Source organism: Caretta caretta, chromosome 14 (assembly GCF_965140235.1).
Source record: "Caretta caretta isolate rCarCar2 chromosome 14, rCarCar1.hap1, whole genome shotgun sequence".
Lineage (NCBI taxonomy): Eukaryota > Metazoa > Chordata > Testudines > Cheloniidae > Caretta > Caretta caretta.
The window spans coordinates 29,587,747-29,607,625 of NC_134219.1; the positions used below are offsets into that span (position 1 = coordinate 29,587,747).

At 48.8% G+C, this 19,879-nt stretch overlaps 1 pseudogene; it reads left to right on the plus strand.

Moving 5' to 3' along the window:
- Positions 1 to 19,879, plus strand: part of LOC125621503 (uncharacterized) — a 49,728-nt pseudogene that overhangs the window by 1,007 nt on the left and 28,842 nt on the right.

Here is a 19,879-nt window from a genome sequence, read left to right on the forward strand (position 1 = left end):
TTGCACTACATTGATGACATCTTCATCATATGGACCCACGGGAAGGAGGCCCTGGAAGAATTCCACCATGATTTCAACAATTTCCACCCCACCATCAACCTCAGCCTGGACCAGTCCACACAAGAGATCCACTTCCTGGACACTACAGTGCAAATAAGTGATGGTCACATAAACACCACCCTATACCGAAAACCTACTGACTGCTATACTTACCTACATGCCTCTAACTTCCATCCAGGACACATCACACGATCCATTGTCTAAAGCCAAGCCCTAAGATACAACCGCATTTGCTCCAATCCCTCAGACAGAGAAAAACACCTTCAAGATCTTTATCAAGCATTCTTAAAACTACAATACTCACCTGGGGAAGTGAGGAAACAGATTGACAGAGTGAGATGGGTACCCAGAAGTCATCTACTACAGGACAGGCCCAACAAGGAAAATAACAGAACACCACTGGCCATCACGTACAGCCCTCAGCTAAAACCTCTCCAGCACATCATCAACGGTCTACAGCCTGTCGTGGAAAATGAGCCCCCACTTTCACAGACCTTGGGAGGCAGGCCAGTCCTCACTTACAGACAGCCCCCCAGCCTGAAGCAAATACTCACCAGCAACTACACACCACACCACAGAAACACTAACCCAGGAACCAATCCCTATAACAAACCCCGTTGCCTTCTCTGTCCCCCATATCTACTCTAGCGACACCATCAGAGGACCCAACCACATGAGCCACACCATCAGGGGCTCATTCACCTGCACATCTACTAATGTGATATATGCCATGATGTGCCAGCAATGCCCTTCTGCCATGTACATTGGCCAGACCAGACAGTCTCTACATAAAAGAATAAATGGACACAAATCAGACATCAGGAATGGTAACATACAAAAGCCAGTAGGAGAACACTTCAATGTCCCTGGACATTCAATAACAGATTTAAAAGTAGCCATTCTTCAATAAAAAACTTCAAAAACAGACTTCAAAAAGAAACTGGAGAGCTACAATTTATTTGCAAACTTAACACCATTAATTTGGGCTTGAATAGGGACTGGGAGTTGCTGGCTCACTACAAAAGCAATTTTCCCTCTCTTGGTATTGACACCTCCTCCTCAGTTATTGGGAGTGGACCACATCCACCCTGAGTGAATTGTCCTTGTCAGCACTGGTTCTCCACTTGTAAGGTAACTTCCTTCTCTTCATGTGCCAATATATTTATGCCTGTATCTGTAATTTTCACTCCATGCATCTGAAGAAGTGGGGGGGTTTACCCACGAAAGCTTATGCTAAAATTACTCAAGACAGTTAAGTCTAAAGCTGACTGCAAAGAGTTACAAATGGATCAAAGGTCAGATACTAAGGTCAGAAGGGACCATTATGATCACCTAATCTAACCTCCTGCACAACACAGGCCACAGAATCTCACCCACCCACTCCTGAAAAACCTCCCCTATGTCTGAGCTATTGAAGTCCTCAAATCATGGTTTAAAGACTTCAAGGAGCAGAGAATCCTCCAGCAAGTGACCTGTGCCCCATGCTACAGAGGAAGGTGAAAAACCTCCAGGGCCTCTTCCAGTGTGCCCTGGAGGAAAATTCCTTACCAACCCCAAATAAGGCGATCAGCTAAACCCTGAGCATATGGGCAAGATTCACCAGCCAGATACTACAGAAGATTCTTTCCTGGGTAACTCAGATCCCACCCCATCTAACATCCCATCACAGGCCATTAGGCCTATTTACCATGAATATTTAAAGATCAATTAATTACCAAAATCATGTTATCCCATCATACCATTTCCTCCATAAACTTATCGAGTTTAATCTTAAAGCCAGATAGATCTTTTGCCCCCACTGCTTCCCTTGGAAGGCTATTCCAAAATTTCTCTCCTCTGATGGTTAGAAACCTTTGTCTAATTTCAAATCTAAACTTCCTGGTGGCCAGTTTATATCCATTTGTTCTTGTGTCCACATTGGTACTGAGCTTAAATAATTCCTCTCTCTCTTCGGTATTTATCCCTCTGATATATTTATAGAGAGCAATCATATCTCCCCTCAACCTTCTTTTAGTTAGGCTAAACAAGCCAAGCTCCTTGAGTCTCCTTTCATAAGACAAGTTTTCCATTCCTCGGATCATCCTAGTAGCCCTTCTCTGTACCTGTTCCAGTTTGAATTCATCTTTCTTAAACATGGGAGACCAGAACTGCACACAGTATTCCAGGTGAGGACTCACCAGTGCCTTGTATAACGGTACTAAAATCTCCTTATCCCTACTGGAAATACCTCTCCTGATGCATCCCAAGACTGCATTAACTTTTTTCACAGCCATATCACATTGGCGGCTCATAGTCGTCCTATGATCAACCAATACTCCAAGGTCCTTCTCCTCCTCCGTTACTTCTGATTGATGTGTCCCCAGCTTATAACTAAAATTCTTGTTATTAATCCCTAAATGCATAACCTTACACTTCTCACTATTAAATTTCATCCTATAACTGGAGTAATAGTAATAGGATGAAATGTAATAGTAAGAAGTGTAAGGTTATGCATTTAGATCAAAGAGAGAGATCTGGATCCCAGGTTAAGCAGGTCCCTTTTCCCTAGGTAAGGTAACAGGGAAGGGTTTTTTTTTTTTATGTTTTTGTATATTTATTTCTACAACCATGATGGCTAAAAAAACAGTATTTCATTTCAAACAAAATTGTACAATTAGGAACCACTGAATGTTCCCCACAACACACAGTTTTTTAACAGTTGTAACTTCTCTTCTTCCCCCTCACCTACTATTAAGGATAGATTGCACAAAGAAGAACTTCTCCGATAGATAGCAGTACATGAAGCTGTAACAATCTGCTCATCGAAGGCAGATATATTAGCCCCACGTTAAGTAGGTCCCTTTTCCCTGGGTAAGGTAACAGGGAAGGTTCCAGAACATTCAGGAACTTTCTGGAAACAATTAAGGCAAACAGGCTGATTACAACACCTGCAGCCAATCAAGAAGCTGCTAGAATCAATTAAGGCAGGCTAATCAGGGCACCTGGGTTTAAAAAGGAGCTCACTTCAGTTTGTGGCATGCGTGCAAGGAGCTGGGAGCAAGAGGCGCAAGGAGCTGAGAGTCAGAAGGCGTACTACTGGAGGACTGAGGAGTACAAGCATTAGCAGACATCAAGAGGAAGGTCCTGTGGTGAGAATAAAGAAGGTGTTCGGAGGAGGCCATGGGGAAGTAGCCCAGGGAGTTGTAGCTGTCACGCAGCTGTTACAGGAGCCACTGTAGACCGCTACAATCCACAGGGCCCTGGGCTGGAACCCAGAGTAGAGGGCGAGCCTGGGTTCCCTCCATCCCCCCAACTCCCTACTTGATACTGGAGGAGTTGAACTGGACTGTAGGTTCCACCAGAGGGGAAGGTCTCTGGCCTGTTCCCCAATCCACTAGGTGGATCAGCATAGACTGCAGGGATTGTTCTTCTTCCTTTCCCCATGCTGGCCAGTGATGAGGCTAACTGAGTGAACGGCAGATTTGAGCCATAAAAGTGGCCAAACTGAGGGCTGCTGTGAACCTCTGAGGTGAGAAAATCCGCCAATAAATGCAGGACCCACCAAGGTAGAGGAGGAACTTTGTCACAGTATGCTCAATGCAGGAATAGCTGGTTAATTTTCTCTGGCCTGTGTTTTATGCAGGCAGTCAGGCTAATTGAACGTAATTGTCCTTTGGGCCTTCACATGTCTGATTCTGAGTCTTCAGGACTGTAGATTACCCGGATACCCAATTAGTCTTTTCTCTGGACTCAGGTCCCAGTTACAACAAGCATCCCTCTTCAGCGAAGAACTGGTGTGGGCTTAACTCCCAGTAAAGTCAGTGGGGCTCAAGCTGTGAGCTGGAGTCCACAGAGGGGGCACCTTGGAGATAATTCAGATGGGATTGGTGAGATTTGTCGGGCGGAGGAGTCTCCCACGTTTGAGCCCACGGGATCAGAGGTTGGAGAATAATTGCTCCTCCTGCCGAGCTTTCCTCTCTAGGTGTGTGAAGCAGGCTGAGGGAGCAAGGAGACCCAGCACCAGGCCTATGGTGTCTGCCCCTCTGTGGGGGCAGAGTGGGTCTCCTGAGTGATGGAGAAGGGGTCATTGACCCTTCACCACCTAGCTGTAGTCCATTGTGACCCCATGGAAGGAGGATCTTCCCTCCCTGTCCTGAACTGGGAAGAGGTGTTTAATTATCTTATTTCCAGGCCCTGGTTGGCATTTCTTCTGTTTATTTCTTCACCACTTGTACTGAGGAAGCACCTAAAGGCCCCAATAAAGGCTCACAGCCCCAGAGAACCAGGTGCTGCATGGATAAATAGGGACAGTCCCCAAACCAAATTGTTCACACTCTGAGTAATAGTTTCTTTTTCTGGCTTGTGTTTTAGAGGGATATGGGGGCGGGGGAAGAAGAGGGGTTTAATTGGCAATGAGGAGGCTTAGTTGCAAACTAGATACCTAGAGTGTGTAGCAGCTCTGCTCAACTCCCCAGGGGAGTAAGTCAGGTTCATTCCCCTAGGCAGAGTGGATGAAGCCTTGCTCAAGGCAAATGCATCATGGGATCTTGTACCATTTATGGCCTAGTCCCTGTAGGCTGGGGTTAGGGAGAGGAAGGCGCCTCCCTGCGTGGGCTGCTCATATCCTGGGTCTGGAATACTACTAACAGCCCTTACCCTAATGAACAAGATCAACTCTTGTTTCCTTTCCCCTCCCCCACCCCCCCTCCCCGCAATCCCCCAAGCAGGATATCCAATTTCCAAACCAGATGTGATCTCCCGGTTGGAACAAGGGGAGGAGCTGTGGGTCCTCTGGCTCCAGGATTAGGAGGAAAGGGGAATCCCAGGAGACATCCACACAGGTGAGGAATCAACTAAAGTGACTTAATTTTCATATTTGCATGGCAGGCATCCTTAATGGGTTTTCACCAAACATGTCTGACTGAAAAAACCCCTCTCCTCCTCCACATCCGGATGAGATGGGGAGGCAGAATTGGTCCACCTCCTCTGGGGAAGGTTTGCAGGGGATTTATCCCTGATTGATTTATACATTTATTTATCTCCCCAGGGTTATTTTGGTTTCTTCTGCCCTGTCTCACCTAGGTCAGGATTGCCCTGGCAGGTGAGACATCCTCACAGGAGACATCACTCATGGTTTCCCACTCACCTGGCAGTAGCTCGCTTTTTCTCTGAGTGTCTTGATGGGATGTGGAGGCAGAATCAATCCCCTCCTTCCTTTCCAGTGAGGAAGGGTTTTGAGGGGGAATCATTATTAGAGTTTGTTCCTTGCTTACCCTTCCCCCACCCCACCCCACCCCACCCGGCACAGGGAGTGACTCCTGTCTGGATTCTCTCTGTCCCAGCAGATGATGGGACGGTGAGCGAGAACCAGGAGGAGACTCCTCAGCAGGAAGGTCCTGAGCAAGTGGAACCACAGGGGACGGTATCAGGAAGAGCTGAAAGGGATGTTTCCCAGAGTCCAGAGCTGGGAGAAGCCCATGAGAGGTGGCACAGGCCAGAGAGGCAGCAGAGAATCCAGCCAGCAGAGAGATTGAGTAAATCCACTCACAGGAGCAGAGGAGTCAAGAAAATCAAAGAAACTGTTCAGGCGAGGATGCCTCCTGAAGAGAGACCCTACAAGTGCAGTGCCTGTGGGAAAAGCTTCCACTGGAGATCAGTCCTTATTACTCACCAGAGAATCCACACTGGAGAGAAGCCCTATAAAGGCAATAACTGCGGGAAAAGCTTCAGTGACAGCTCAGCCCTCACTAAACACCAGAGAATCCACATAGGGAGAGACCCTACAAATGCAATGAGTGTGGGATAAGCTTCAGTCACCACTCGGCCCTTGTTACTCACCAGAGAATGCACACAGGAGAGAGACCCTACACGTGTGATGACTGTGAGAAAAGCTTCCACTGGTGATCAGCCCATATTACTCACCGGAAAATCCACATGGGAGAAAAACCTTACTATTGCCCTGACTGTGAGAAAAGCTTCAGACAGCAGTCAAACCTTTTTAAACTTTACAGAATCCACATGGGAGAGAAGCCCTGTAAATGCCCCAACTGTGGTAAAGTCTTCACTTGGAGCTCCCGCCTTATTGAACATCAGAGAATGCACACAGGAGAGAGACCCTATAGGTGTCCCAATGGTGGGAAACGCCTATAGGGTTGGGATAGGGCAGGGGGTAGGGATAGCTCAGTGGTTTGAGCACTGGCCTGCTAAACCCAGGGTTGTGAGTACAATCCCTGAGGGGGCCATTTAGGGATCTGGGCAAAAATTGGGGATTAGTCCTGCTTTAAAGAGGGGGTTGGACTAGATGACCTCCTGAGGTCCCTTCCAACCTTGATATTCTATGATTCTTTGTCAGCTCAATCCTCATTCTCCATCAGAGAATCCACACTGGAGAGCGACCCGATAAATGTCCCAAGTGTGGGCAAAGCTTTGTTCGACAATCACAACTGGTTATACATCAGAGAATCCACACAGGAGAGAAGTCTTATAAATGCAATGAGTGCGGGAAAAACTTCAGTGACAGATCAGACCTCACTAAGCACCAGAGAGAAAACACCGGAGAGAAGCCCTACAAGTGCCCCAAGTGCAGGAAAAGCTTCTGTTTCCAATCAGACCTCACTAAAGTCTGGGGGGAGGGGTAGCTCAGTGGTTTGAGCATTGGCCTGCCTGCTAAACCCAGGGTTGTGAGTTCAATCCTTGAGGGAGCCATTTGGGATCTGGGGCAAAAATTGGGGATTGGTCCTGCTTTGAGCAGGGGGTTGGACTAGATGACCTCCTGAGGTCCCTTCCAACCCTGATATTCTATGATTCTAAACATCAGAGAATCCACGCAGGAGAGAAGCCCTTCAGTTGCTCCAAATGTGGGAAAAGCTTCGGTCGGAGATCCGACCTTATTATACACCAGAGAATCCACACAGGAGAGAGATCTTGAGTGTGAAAAAAGCTTCAGTGACAGATCAGACCTCATTAAACATCAGAAAAAACACACAGAAGAAAAGCCCTACAAATGCCTTGAGTGTGAGAAAAGCTCGGATCGGCACTCAAACCTTATTATGCATCAGAGAATCCACACAGTTTCCACGGTATGCATCCGATGAAGTGAGCTGTAGCTCACGAAAGCTTATGCTCAAATAAATTGGTTAGTCTCTAAGGTGCCACAAGTCCTCCTTTTCTTTTTGTGAATACAGACTAACACGGCTGTTACTCTGAAACCACACAGGAGAGAAACCCTACAATTGCCTGGACTGTGGGAAAAGCTTCAGTCACAGCTCAACCCTCACTACGCACCAGAGGATCCACACGGGTGAGAAGCCATACAAATGCCCTGAGTGTGGAAAAAGCTACAGGGACAACTCAGGCTTCATTAGGCATCAGAGAATCCACACAAAAGTGAAATGCTGGAAGTGTCCGTGTCTTGTGAATAACACCTGTGCCGATTCCCATGAATCTCAGAGGTCAGGCCAGGCTGAAGCAGCCACATGATGAGGACATGCAATAGTTATTAAAACAGAGAATGAAACTGCCTTCCTGGAATAGCGCTGTGCAGAGCAAGAGGCTGAAATAGGATTCCCACATCATGACTGGATTTGATTATTATGTCTCAAGAAGCTCCGAACATCCTCTGTTCAGTTCCTACATTTAAGTTTAATTACCCACAACTGGTCAGTTCACTCTCTAATTTAGGGATGTTCTTGTATTCCTTGCTGACACTAAACTCTCACATAGCAACAATCCACAAGTAACAGTTTCTATCATCTCTGGTTGGCTAGAAGACGTCATCCCATCCCAGTGGATGAGGACCTCGCTCCCTCAGCCACATTTTTGTCACTGCTCGGCTGGACTACAACAATGTGATATACCTGGGCATGAACCCATCAGCATGTAGGAAATTCCAACTACTACAGAACACTGCAGCTTGTCTGCTCAGCAACACAGGCTACCGCAGATACATCAGGCCATAGAACATCAAATCAAGTTCAAGATCTCAGTCCTTATCTCCATGTCCAGGGCCTAGGATATCTAAAATGCCATCTAAAGCTCCAGGATGAAAACCACAATCTAGTGGCCAGCCAGATTGGTCACAGAGGGGAGCTGGGCTCTGTCGGTTGTGATCCGAGGCTCCTAGGATTGTTGGCAAGACTAACCCAAAGTCCCATGGCAAAGCACCCTGATCGTATAATCCTTTCTCTTCGTTGAAGTCTATGGATTTTGCTGTGTCATTTTATGACTGGTTACTCCTCAGTCGGTGTTATGTTTTGATGGTTAACATTCCAAAACACCTCCGGGAGGGTCATCCTGTCCTGGTTTCGATTCAATCAATTATCTTGTGTTTAGGGATGCTAGCCTCCAACTCAGGGTCGTCAATCTGCCCTTCCTCAATCATGGATGCGCGTTGATGGTTTTCTGGTGTTCTTAAGCATCTTCACTCCTCCTCCCTTGACCATCCGACTCTAACAATGGCCTTCACACCTTATCCTTTCCTGATGCATACATTCTTCATTCACACAAACAGTTCTTTACAGGGACCTTCAAAGGTATACGAATAACAGTGTTTTATGTTGAACAAGAAAGGCATAGTAAATTAAATTTTACTAAATCTTTTAACTATCTTGCCTTCCATTGGGGCCTGGACCTTCAAAATTCCTCTAATCTAACTAACATAGGTCCTGTCTTTTTACTTACAAGGCATGAATAAAAAGAAAATGGCTAATACTAATATCAACTATTCTATTCATTAATTCTAATACCTTACCCCTTACTACAAAACATGCAATGTGTATAACAAAATATAATCAATTATATAGCACAGTACCTATGGTACAACAGTATGGCCTGGCAATGTGCATGCCAAATAAGAGCACTCTTCTCTGTGCCTTAAATGCTCTTTCCTTATCCCTACAGATCAGCAGTAAGAGCAACGCATAATGAATGGACTTTTGCAGCAATTGGTCTGAGCCCAAGAGGTTAACAATGTAGCCACAAATGCCTTATTATCTGTATGCAATATGAAATGGCTCTGTAGCCTCATTTGGGCAATTATCACCTCTGACAGTTAGAGGTGCTGGAACTGCGGGTGCTGCTGCACCCCCTGGCTTGAAGTAGTAATAAAAAACACCAAATCAATTGTCTCCCTCAGCAGCAATGCATCCGATGAAGTGAGCTGTAGCTCACGAAAGCTTATGCTCAAATAAATTGGTTAGTCTCTAAGGTGCCACAAGTACTCCTTTTCTTTTTGCGAATACAGACTAACATGGCTGTTACTCTGAAACCCTCACTATAGAAATTGTTCTAGCACCCCTGCTGACAGCAAGCATTTAGAAATGTAAAGGAAGCTAAAAGCTCAGGGCCCTGATCACACTGTGAACCAAAGGACTTTCTCTGTTGCTTTTCCTCTTGGAACTGCCAGTGCAACCTGCTGGACTTTAACCTCAGTGTCTCCATCTTAACTGGGAGCAAGAGGGGCTGCAGGCAAGGGGGACGGGGAAGGGAATATCATGTGACACATAAGAGGGCATGTTTGGCTGATGGTTGTGAGACTTGATACTTAGGGGAAATAAACCCTTTGGACCTTAAAGTCTCTGGTGCAGATGCCATTTTGAGCATACTGGGGGTGGGAAAAGTTGCGCAAGTGCAGAGGGGTTCAGAGTAGGGCTGTCAAGCGATTAAAAAATAATTGTGATTAATCACAGTGTTAAACAATAATAGAACACCATTTATTTAAATATTTTTGAATGTTTCCTACATTTTCAAATATATTGATTTCAGTTACAACACAGAATACAAAGTGTACAGTGCTCACTTTATATTTATTTTTGATTACAAGTATTTGCTCTGTAAAAATACAAAAGAAATAGTATTTTTCAATTCACCTAATACAAGTACTGTAGTGCAATCTCTTTATCAAGAAAGTTGACTTACAAATTTAGAATTATGTACCAAAAAACCTGCATTCAAAATTAAAACAATGTAAAATTTTAGAGCCTGTAAGTCCTCTCAGTCCTACTTTTTGTTCAGCCAATCACTCAGACAAACAAGTTTGTTTACATTTGCAGGAGATAATGCTGCCAGCTTCTTATTTTCAATGTCACCTGAAAGTGAGAATAGGCATTCTCATAGCACTGTTGTAGCTGGCATCACAAGATATTTATGTACACTGTAAATATTTGTACTGTAAAAAAATAGTATTTTTCAATTCACTTCATACAAGTACTGCAGTGCAATCCCTTTATCATAAACGTTGAAATTACAAATGTAGAATTATGTAAAAAAAACCTGCATTCAAAAATAAAACAATGTAAAACTTTAGAGCCTACATAGAATCATAGAGCATAGAATCTCAGGGTTGGAAGGGACCTCAGGAGGCCATCTAGTCCAACCCCCTCCTCAAAGCAGGACCAATCCCCAACTAAAGTCCACTCAGTCCTACTTCCTGTTCAGCCAATTGCTCAGACAAACAAGTTTGTTTACATTTGCATGAAATAATGCTGCCCGATTCTTATTTACGTCTCCTGAAAGAGAGAACAGGTGTTTGCGCGACATTGTTGTGGCCGAAGTTGCAAGCTATTTACGTGCCAGATGTGCTAAAGATTCATATGTCCCTTCATGCTTCAACCACCATTCCAAAGGACATGGGTCCATGCTGGTGATGGATTTGCTTGATAATGATCCAAAGCAGTGCATGTTCATTTTCATCATCTGAGTCAGATGCCACCAGGAGAAGGTGGATTTGTTTTTCTTTGATGGTTTGGGTTCTGTAGTTTCCGCATTAGAGTGTTGCTCTTTATGACTTCTGAAAGCATGCTCCACACCTCGTCCCTCTCAGATTTTGGAAGGCACTTCAGATTCTTAAACCTTGGGTGGAGGGCTGTATCTATCCTTACAAATTTCACATGGGTACCTTCTTTGCATTTTGTCAAATCTACAGTGAAATGATTCTTAAAATGAACAACATGTGCTGGGTTATCATCCGAGGCTGCTATACAGTAAAACATATGGCAGAATGAGGGTAAACCAGAACAGGAAACATACAATTCTCCCCCAAGAAGTTCAGTCACAAATTTAATTAACGTGTTATTTTTTTAACAAGCATCATCAGCATGCCCTCTGGAATGGTGGCTGAAGAATGAAGGGGCATATGAATGTTTAGCATATCTGGCACATAAATACCTTGCAATGCCAGCTACAAAAGTGCCAGGCAAATGCCTGTTCTCACTTTCAGGTGACATGGTAAATAAGAAACAGGCAGCATTATCTCCCACAAATGTAAACAAACTTGTTTCTTTTAGTGATTGGCTGAACAAGTAGTACTCAGTGGACTTGTTGGCTCTAAAGTTTTACATTATTTTTTTTTTTTGAGGACAGTTATGTAACAAAAAAAAATCTACATTTGTAAGTTGCACTTTCACAATAGAGGCAAAGAGTCCTGTGGCACCTTATAGACTAACAGACGTGTTGGAGCATAAGCTTTCGTGGGTGAATACCCACTTCATCGGATGCATGTACTGGAAATTTCAAGAGGCAGGTATAAATATGCAAGCAAGAATCAGGCTAGGGATAACGAGGTTAGTTTAATCAGGGAGGATGAGGCCCTCTTCTAGCAGCTGAGGTGTGAACACCAAGGGAGGCCAATGGGGGCTGCGGGAAGGGCGGCCAGCACGTCCCTTGGCCCGCACCACTTCCCGCAGCCCCCATTGGCCTGGAGTGGCGAACCACAGCCAGTGGGAGCAGCGATCGGCCAAACCTGTGGACACGGCAGGTAAACAAACCGGTCTGGCCCGCCAGGGGCTTTCCCTGAACAAGCGGTGGACTGGCTTTGAGAATCATAGAATCATAGAATCATAGAATATAAGGGTTGGACACTGACATAATAGGTCGATGTAAGCCACCTTGCATCAACCTAACTCTGTAGTGTAGACCAGGCCTTTGATTTTGGCAGTAAAGAACAATAAGCTTGTGAGAATGAAGAACATCGCTGAAATGTGTCATAATGTACGTATCCTACATAGAAATCTATGAAATTACAGTATTTAGGTGAGAGGTTTATCGCAGGAGTGGGTGTGTGAGATTCTGTGTCTTGCATTGTGCAGGAGGTCAGACTAGATGATCATAGTGGTCCCTTCTGACCTTGATATCTATGAAAGTATAAAATAAGAAATATAAATAATTTAGTAGAAAATCAACATTTATCTATGCAACAAATGAAGTAATAGAAGAATAGAGTGTGCACCCCAGCATTTGAAAGATGGTGGATTACTTACAGAAATTACAATGAATACATTTCTAATTACAAAACCGGAGGGTTAGGGGAAATTACATGTTACTGGAAGTCCAAAACAGTATTAAATGTTATAGGAATGTACAATCGTTTTTAAGTATATGGATTCTTTGGAAGAGGTAACAGCAAAAATATGAAGTTAGTGGATGCTAAAGGCTCAGAAACAAAAAAGCAAATAAAAAAAAACCCCAAAATATATTTAATTTAATTTAATGACTGTCACGGAGTGTGGGGGAGTCCAGGCCCTGCACCCCTCTTCCTAGGATTCACTGAGACTCTCAGCCAGCCAGTAAAATAGAAGGTTTATTGGACAACAGGAACACAGTCCAAAACAGAGCTTGTGGGTGCACCCAGGACCCCTCAGTCAAGTCCTTCTGGGGGAGCAGGGAGCTTAGACCCCAGCCCTGGGGTTCCCTGTGTTCCTCCACCCAGCCCCAAACTGAAAAAACTAAACCCACGCAGCAGGTTCCCTGCTGCAGCCTCCGTCCACATTCCTGGGCAGAGGTGTCACCTCCCCCACCCCTTCCCGGCTCAGGTTACAGGCTCTCAGGTCTTCCATCCCAAGGGCACATTCCCAGGTCAACACTCCCCCCTCCCTGCTGCGGCACATCCTCACATCTCTCCCTGCTTCAAGACTGAACTGAGCCGGGTCACGCTGACCAGTGACCTGGGGAAGTTCAGGGCCCCCTCTCCGGGACAGCGCATCCACTATCAGGTTGGCACTTCCCTTCACATGGACCACGTCCATGTCGTAATCCTGCAGGAGCAGGCTCCATCTCAGGAGCTTGGCGTTGGCTCCTTTCATCTGGTGTAGCCAGGTCAGGGGAGAGTGGTCGGTGTACACGGTGAAGTGTCGCCCGAAGAGATAGGGCTCTAGTTTCTTGAGGGCCCACATCATGGCCAGACACTTCTTCTCAATGGCCGCGTAGTGTTGCTCCCGGGGTAGCAACTTCTTGCTCAGGTACACGATGGGGTGTCTCTCCCCCTTTTCATCCTCCTGCATTAACACCGCCCCCAGTCCCGTGTCTGAGGCGTCGGTGAACACCACAAAGGGCTTGTCAAAGTCTGGGTTTGCCAGAACTGGGCCACTGACCAGAGCCTCCTTCAGCTCCCGGAAAGCCTCCTGGCACTGCTCGGTCCAGAACACATTGTCTGGCTTCCCCTTCTTGCATAGCTCAGTGATGGGGGTGGCTATGGCGCTAAAGTGGGGCACAAATCTTCGGTAGTATCCTGCCATCCCAATAAAGGCTTGGACCTGCTTTTGGTGTGGGGAGTGGGCCAGTCTCTGATCACCTCCACCTTGTCTGGTTCTGGCTTTAGGCGGCTGCTCCCCACCCGATGGCCCAGGTAAGATACTTCAGCCATCCCCACCTTGCACTTCTCCGCTTTTATAGTCAGCCCAGACCCCTGGAGTTGGTCCAGCACTTGTCTAACCTGGGACACGTGGTCCTCCCAGGTCTGGCTAAAGACACAGATGTCATCAATATACGCCACGGCAAAACTCTCCATCCCCCTCAGTAGCTGGTCCACCAGGCGTTGGAAGGTGGCCGGCGCTCCCTTGAGGCCGAAAGGCAGGGTCAGGAACTCATAGAGCCCCAGAGGGGTGATAAAGGCCGATTTCAGCCGGGCATCTGCATCCAGCGGCACTTGCCAGTAGCCCTTTGTAAGGTCCATGGTGGTAAAGTACCGAGCTCCTCCCAGCTTGTCTAGGAGCTCGTCAGGCCTGGGCATGGGGTAGGCATCAGATACTGTGATGGCATTGAGCTTCTGATAGTCCACACAGAACCGGACCGACCCATCCTTTTTGGAGACCAGCACCACCGGCGAGGCCCAAGGGCTGGCAGATGGCTGGATCACCCCCAAAACCATCATGTCCCAGACCTCTCTTTCCAGGTCCTGAGCAGTTTTCCCTGTGACTCAGAAGGGGGAGCATCTTATCGGTGGGTGCGACCCTGTCTGCACCCGGTGGACAGTCAGATTAGTGCATCCAGGCTGGCTGGAAAACAGCTGTCGGTACAGATGCAGCACCCCCTGATCTCAGCTTGCTGGGCAGAGGTTAGCTGATCCGAGAGGGGAATTGTTTCCAGGGGGGAACCAGGTCTGGTCCCAGGGAATAGATCTACTAAAAGGTCATCTCCCTGCTCCTCCCACTGTCCACACACGGCCAACACCACATTCCCCCTGGCATAATATGGCTTCATCATATTCACATGGTACACCCGGCGGTGGTGCGCCCGGTTCGACAGCTCCACCACATAGTTTACCTCATTGAGCTGCTTGACAACCTTGAAAGGGCCCTCCCGGGTGGCCTGTAGTTTGTTCTTTCTCACTGGGATGAGAACCATCACCTGATCCCCGGTGGTGTAGGCACGGGCCCACGCCGTGCGGTCATACCAGACCTTCTGCTTCTTCTGGGCTCTGTCCAGATTCTCCCTGGCCAGGCCCATGAGTTCAGCAAGTCTCTCTCGGAAGATCAGGACATACTCCACCACTGACTCTCCATCGGGAGTGGCCTTCCCCTCCCACTCGTCTCTCATCAGGTCCAGGGGGCCCCTTACCCTCCTTCCATATAACAGTTCGAAAGGCGAAAATCCGGTAGACTCCTGGGGCACCTCCCTGTATGCGAACAGCAGGTGAGGTAAGTACTTGTCCCAATCCTGCGGGTGCTGGTTCATAAAGGTTTTCAGCATCATCTTTAGCGTCCCATTGAACCTCTCCACCAGCCCATTGGACTGGGGGTGATAAGCTGAGGCCCAGTTGTGCTGGACCCCACATTTCTCCCACAAGCACCGGAGCAGGGCTGACATGAAGTTGGACCCTTGGTCTGTCAAGACTTCCTTGGGGAACCCCACAAGGCTGAAAATGGTCAGGAGCGCATCTGCCACGGAGTCTGCTTCAATGGAAGCTAAGGGCACTGCCTCGGGGTAGCGGGTGGCAAAATCTACCACCACCAGAATGTATTTCTTCCCCGACCAGGTCGTCTTGCTGAGAGGTCCCACTATGTCCATGGCCACCTTCTGGAAAGGCTCCTCTATGATGGGCAAAGGTCTCAAAGCCGCTTTCCCCTTGTCCCGGGCCTTCCCCACTCTCTGACAAGGGTCACAGGATCGGCAATACTGCCGGACGGTGGTAAAGACCCCGGGCCAGTAAAAGTTCTGTAGCAACCTCTGCCGGGTGCGCCGGATTCCCTGGTGCCCTGAGAGGGGGATGTAATGGGCCAGGTACAGTAGCTTGCGGCGATACTTCTGGGGGACCACCAGCTGCCTCCTGATCCCACAGGACTCTACTTCCCTTGTGGGAGCCCATTCTCGGTACAGGAACCCCTTCTCCCACAGGAATCTCTTCTGGCAACCTCTCCTCATGGTCCGTCCCACACTGAGGTCGGCCAGGTCCCTGAGCTTCCGCAAGGAGGGATCTTTCCTCAACTCGGCCTGGCACTCAGCGGCTGGGGAAGGGATGGGGCCCGGTTCCCCCTCATTGGCTGGGTCTGAGGCCTCAGCCTCTCTGAGCCGTGCCCCTCGGCACTCCCTCCCCACCAGGGTAGGGTCCTGCGCCTCCGGTGTGGTACCCTCCCCAAGGTAAGGGTGCAGTGCCCCTCGCCGGCTCTGGCTACGGGTCACAACCAGGGCGGTTTGGGGCTTGCTTGGCCAGTCCTCTAGGTCTCTCCCCATCAAAACCTCAGTGGGCAAATGGTGGTGTACCCCCACATCCTTGGGGCCCTCCTTGGCCCCCCATTTCAGGTGTACCCTTGCCACGGGCACCTTTAATGGGGTTTCGCCCACCCCCGTCAGGGTCAGATAGGTGTTGGGCACCACCCGATCTGGGGCCACCACCTTGGGCCGGGCTAGCGTCACCTCCGCGCCCGTATCCCAGTATCCACTGACCTTCCTCCCATCCACCTCCAGGGGAACAAGGCACTCTCTCCGGAGGGACAACCCCGCACCCACCCTGTAAATCGAGCACCCTGAGTCCAGAGCATCCAGCCCTCTGGCGGGGCTGGCCTGGGGTACTCTTCCCTCCTGAGCAGGTGGTAAACTGGCAGCCCCCCCTTGCCTGAGCCGTCTGCCCCTCGTCCAGCTGGGTCCCTACCCAGTTAACCCTGAGTAGGTTGGGTCTGCTCAGTCTGTCCCTGAGCCTGGGGCACTGGGACCGTATGTGGCCTCTCTGGCCACAGTGATAGCAGCTCAGGTCACATTGGTCCCCTCGAGCGGGTCGGAGGGGCCCGACGCCAGGCGTTCCCCTTTGGAGGGGGTTCTCCCTATTTCCCCACTGGGAGGCCCCATGGTAACTCTCTCTCTGTGTCGGGGGGGGCCTGTTCTTTTGGGACTCCTCCCTGCTACCACCTGACCGACTGTTCACAAACTCGTCGGCCAGCTGCCATGCGTGCTGGGGGTTCTCTAGCTTTTTGTCCACCAGCCACAGCCTCAAGTCGGAAGGGCACTGTTCATACAGTTGCTCCAGTACGATTAGGTCAAGCAGGTCCTCTTTAGCTTGGGCCCCAGCTGTCCACTTGCGGGCATATCCCTGCATCCGGTTGACCAGTTGTAGGTAGGTGACCTCAGGCGTTTTACGTTGACTCCGGAACCTTCTCCGGTACATCTCGGGGGTCAGCCCAAACTCACGGAGCAGGGCCTGTTTGAACAGTTCGTAGTCCCCTGCCTCCAGCCCAAACTCATGGAGCAGGGCCTGTTTGAACAGTTCGTAGTCCCCTGCCTCCACCCCTGTCATTCGGCTGTACACCTCCACGGCTTTGGGGTCCAGTAAGGGGGTGAGAAACTGGAGCCTGTCTGCAGGGTCAACCCTGTGCATCTCACAGTCATTCTCAAAGGCCGTCAGGAAGCTATGTATGTCCTCCCCCTCCTTTTGCTGGGCCAGGAAGCACTTATGAAAGCTCCTTGCAGTCTTGGGTCCCCCCCCACTCACCGCAGCCAGGGCCCCACTGCTCCTCAGCCTGGCCAGCTCCAGTTCATGCTGTCTTTGTTTCTCCTTCTCCTGACGTTCCCTCTCCTTCTCCTCCTGCTCATGCCTACGTTGCCTCTCCTTCTCCTGATGTTCCCGCTCCTTCTCCTCCTGCTCATGCTTACGTTGTTTCTCATGATCCTCCAGCTCCCTCATTTTCATCTCCCTCTCCCATTCCAGCCGCATCCGCTCCAGGGATGGGGAGCTCTGCCGGGAGGATCCCCTGCTGGTTGCCGGGGTCAGGCTGCCCTCGGTATTCACCAGGCTTCCCCCAACCCCTCCCCCAGGCATAGGTAGGAGGGGTCTTGGGATGTCCTCGGCAGCAGTCTGACCCCTCCCAGCCTGGTCAGGCCCCAGGGCCCAAGCTGCGTCTGCCAGGCGGCTTCCCTCAGGGACAGGGATCGGGTCATCCAAGTGATCCCTCTCCTCCAACTGGGCAATCAGCTGTTCCTTGGTGGACCTCCCGATGCGCAGCCCCCTCTGCCTGCACAGCTCCACCAGGTCGCTCTTAAGGCGTTTAGCGTACATCTCCCTGCTGGCCACTCGCAGGCCTGGGCAGCTGTCCACGGTTTCCAGGAAAAACCCCTAGTGTGCCAGTCCTTCTTGAGGTCACCACCTCTTTGCCAGGGTCAAGCTGCAGTCTCGTCCGCCCCTGGGACCGCACGCTGCAATCCCCCGGGGGACCCTGTTACTGAAAAAGTCCTTCTCTCTGGTCACACACTCCCAGGGGTTAACCGCCCCCTGAAACTGTCTCTCTCTGAATCTTCAGCACCCCTGGTCCCCGTCAATCCCCCTTCGTTCTACTGCTCCCCAGTCACTTACCACAGGAAGCGCCGTTCACAGGGTGCAGTACATCCCACCGCTACCACCAGTTGTCACAGAGTGTGGGGGAGTCCAGGCCCTGCACCCCTCTTCCTGGGATTCACTGAGACTCTCAGCCAGCCAGTAAAACAGAAGGTTTATTGGACAACAGGAACACAGTCCAAAACAGAGCTTGTGGGTGCACCCAGGACCCCTCAGTCAAGTCCTTCTGGGGGAGCAGGGAGCTTAGACCCCAGCCCTGGGGTTCCCTGTGTTCCTCCACCCAGCCCCAAACTGAAAAAACTAAACCCACGCAGCAGGTTCCCTGCTGCAGCCTCTGTCCACATTCCTGGGCAGAGGTGTCACCTCCCCCTCCTCCTCCCCCTCCTGGCTCAGGTTACAGGCTCTCAGGTCTCCCATCCCCAGGGCACATTCCCAGGTCAACACTCCCCCCTCCTTGCTGCGTCACATCGTCACAATGACTTTTGGGTGCATAACATGATTTTTTGAATTCTTGACAATTTTATGTCAGTCTATCTTGGGGTTGTAGATCTATATTAAGTAAAAATTATAGCAGAAATTTACCTTTGAGAAGGTTTCCATACAAGATAGTTTAATGCCCTTAGGGCCAGATTTTTAAAGGGATGTAGGTGACTAGTGGGATTTTCAAAAGCAACCTTTAAAAATCTCGTCTGTGGCAAATATTTGGGAGCCACGTTCTACACAGAAGTGGTGCCACTTTCTTTAAGCACTAGAATGTTGGATAGAGAGACAAGATAGCAGTTGACAAAGGCAATCCCCATTAGCAGATCAAAGGAAACTGAAGAAGTTTTAGAGTAACAGCCGTGTTAGTCTGTATTCGCAAAAAGAAAAGGAGTACTTGTAGCACCTTAGAGACTAACCAACTTATTTGAGCATGAGCTTTCGTGAGCTACAGCTCACTTCATCAGATGTATACCGTGGAAACTGCAGCAGACTTTATATATACACAGAGAATATGAGACAATACCTCCTCCCACCCCACTGTCCTGCTGGTAATAGCTTATCTAAAGTGATCATCAGGTGGGCCATTTCCAGCACAAATCCAGGTTTTCTCACCCTCCACCCCCCCACACAAATTCACTCTCCTGCTGGTGCTAGCCCATCCAAAGTGACAACTCTTTACATAATCAAGTCGGGCTATTTCCTGCATAAATCCAGGTTTTCTCACATCCCCCCCACCCCCATACACACACAAACTCACTCTCCTGCTGGTAATAGCTCATCTAAACTGACCACTCTCCAAGTTTAAATCCAAGTTAAACCAGAACATCTGGGGGGGGGGGGGGGGAGGAGGAAAAAACAAGAGGAAACAGGCTACCTTGCATAATGACTTAGCCACTCCCAGTCTCTATTTAAGCCTAAATTAATAGTATCCAATTTGCAAATGAATTCCAATTCAGCAGTTTCTCGCTGGAGTCTGGATTTGAAGTTTTTTTGTTTTAAGATAGCGACCTTCATGTCTGTGATTGTGTGACCAGAGAGATTGAAGTGTTCTCCGACTGGTTTATGAATGTTATAATTCTTGACATCTGATTTGTGTCCATTTATTCTTTTACGTAGAGACTGTCCAGTTTGACCAATGTACATGGCAGAGGGGCATTGCTGGCACATGATGGCATATATCACATTGGTGGATGTGCAGGTGAACGAGCCTCTGATAGTGTGGCTGATGTTATTAGGCCCTGTGATGGTGTCCCCTGAATAGATATGTGGGCACAATTGGCAACGGGCTTTGTTGCAAGGATAAGTTCCTGGGTTAGTGGTTCT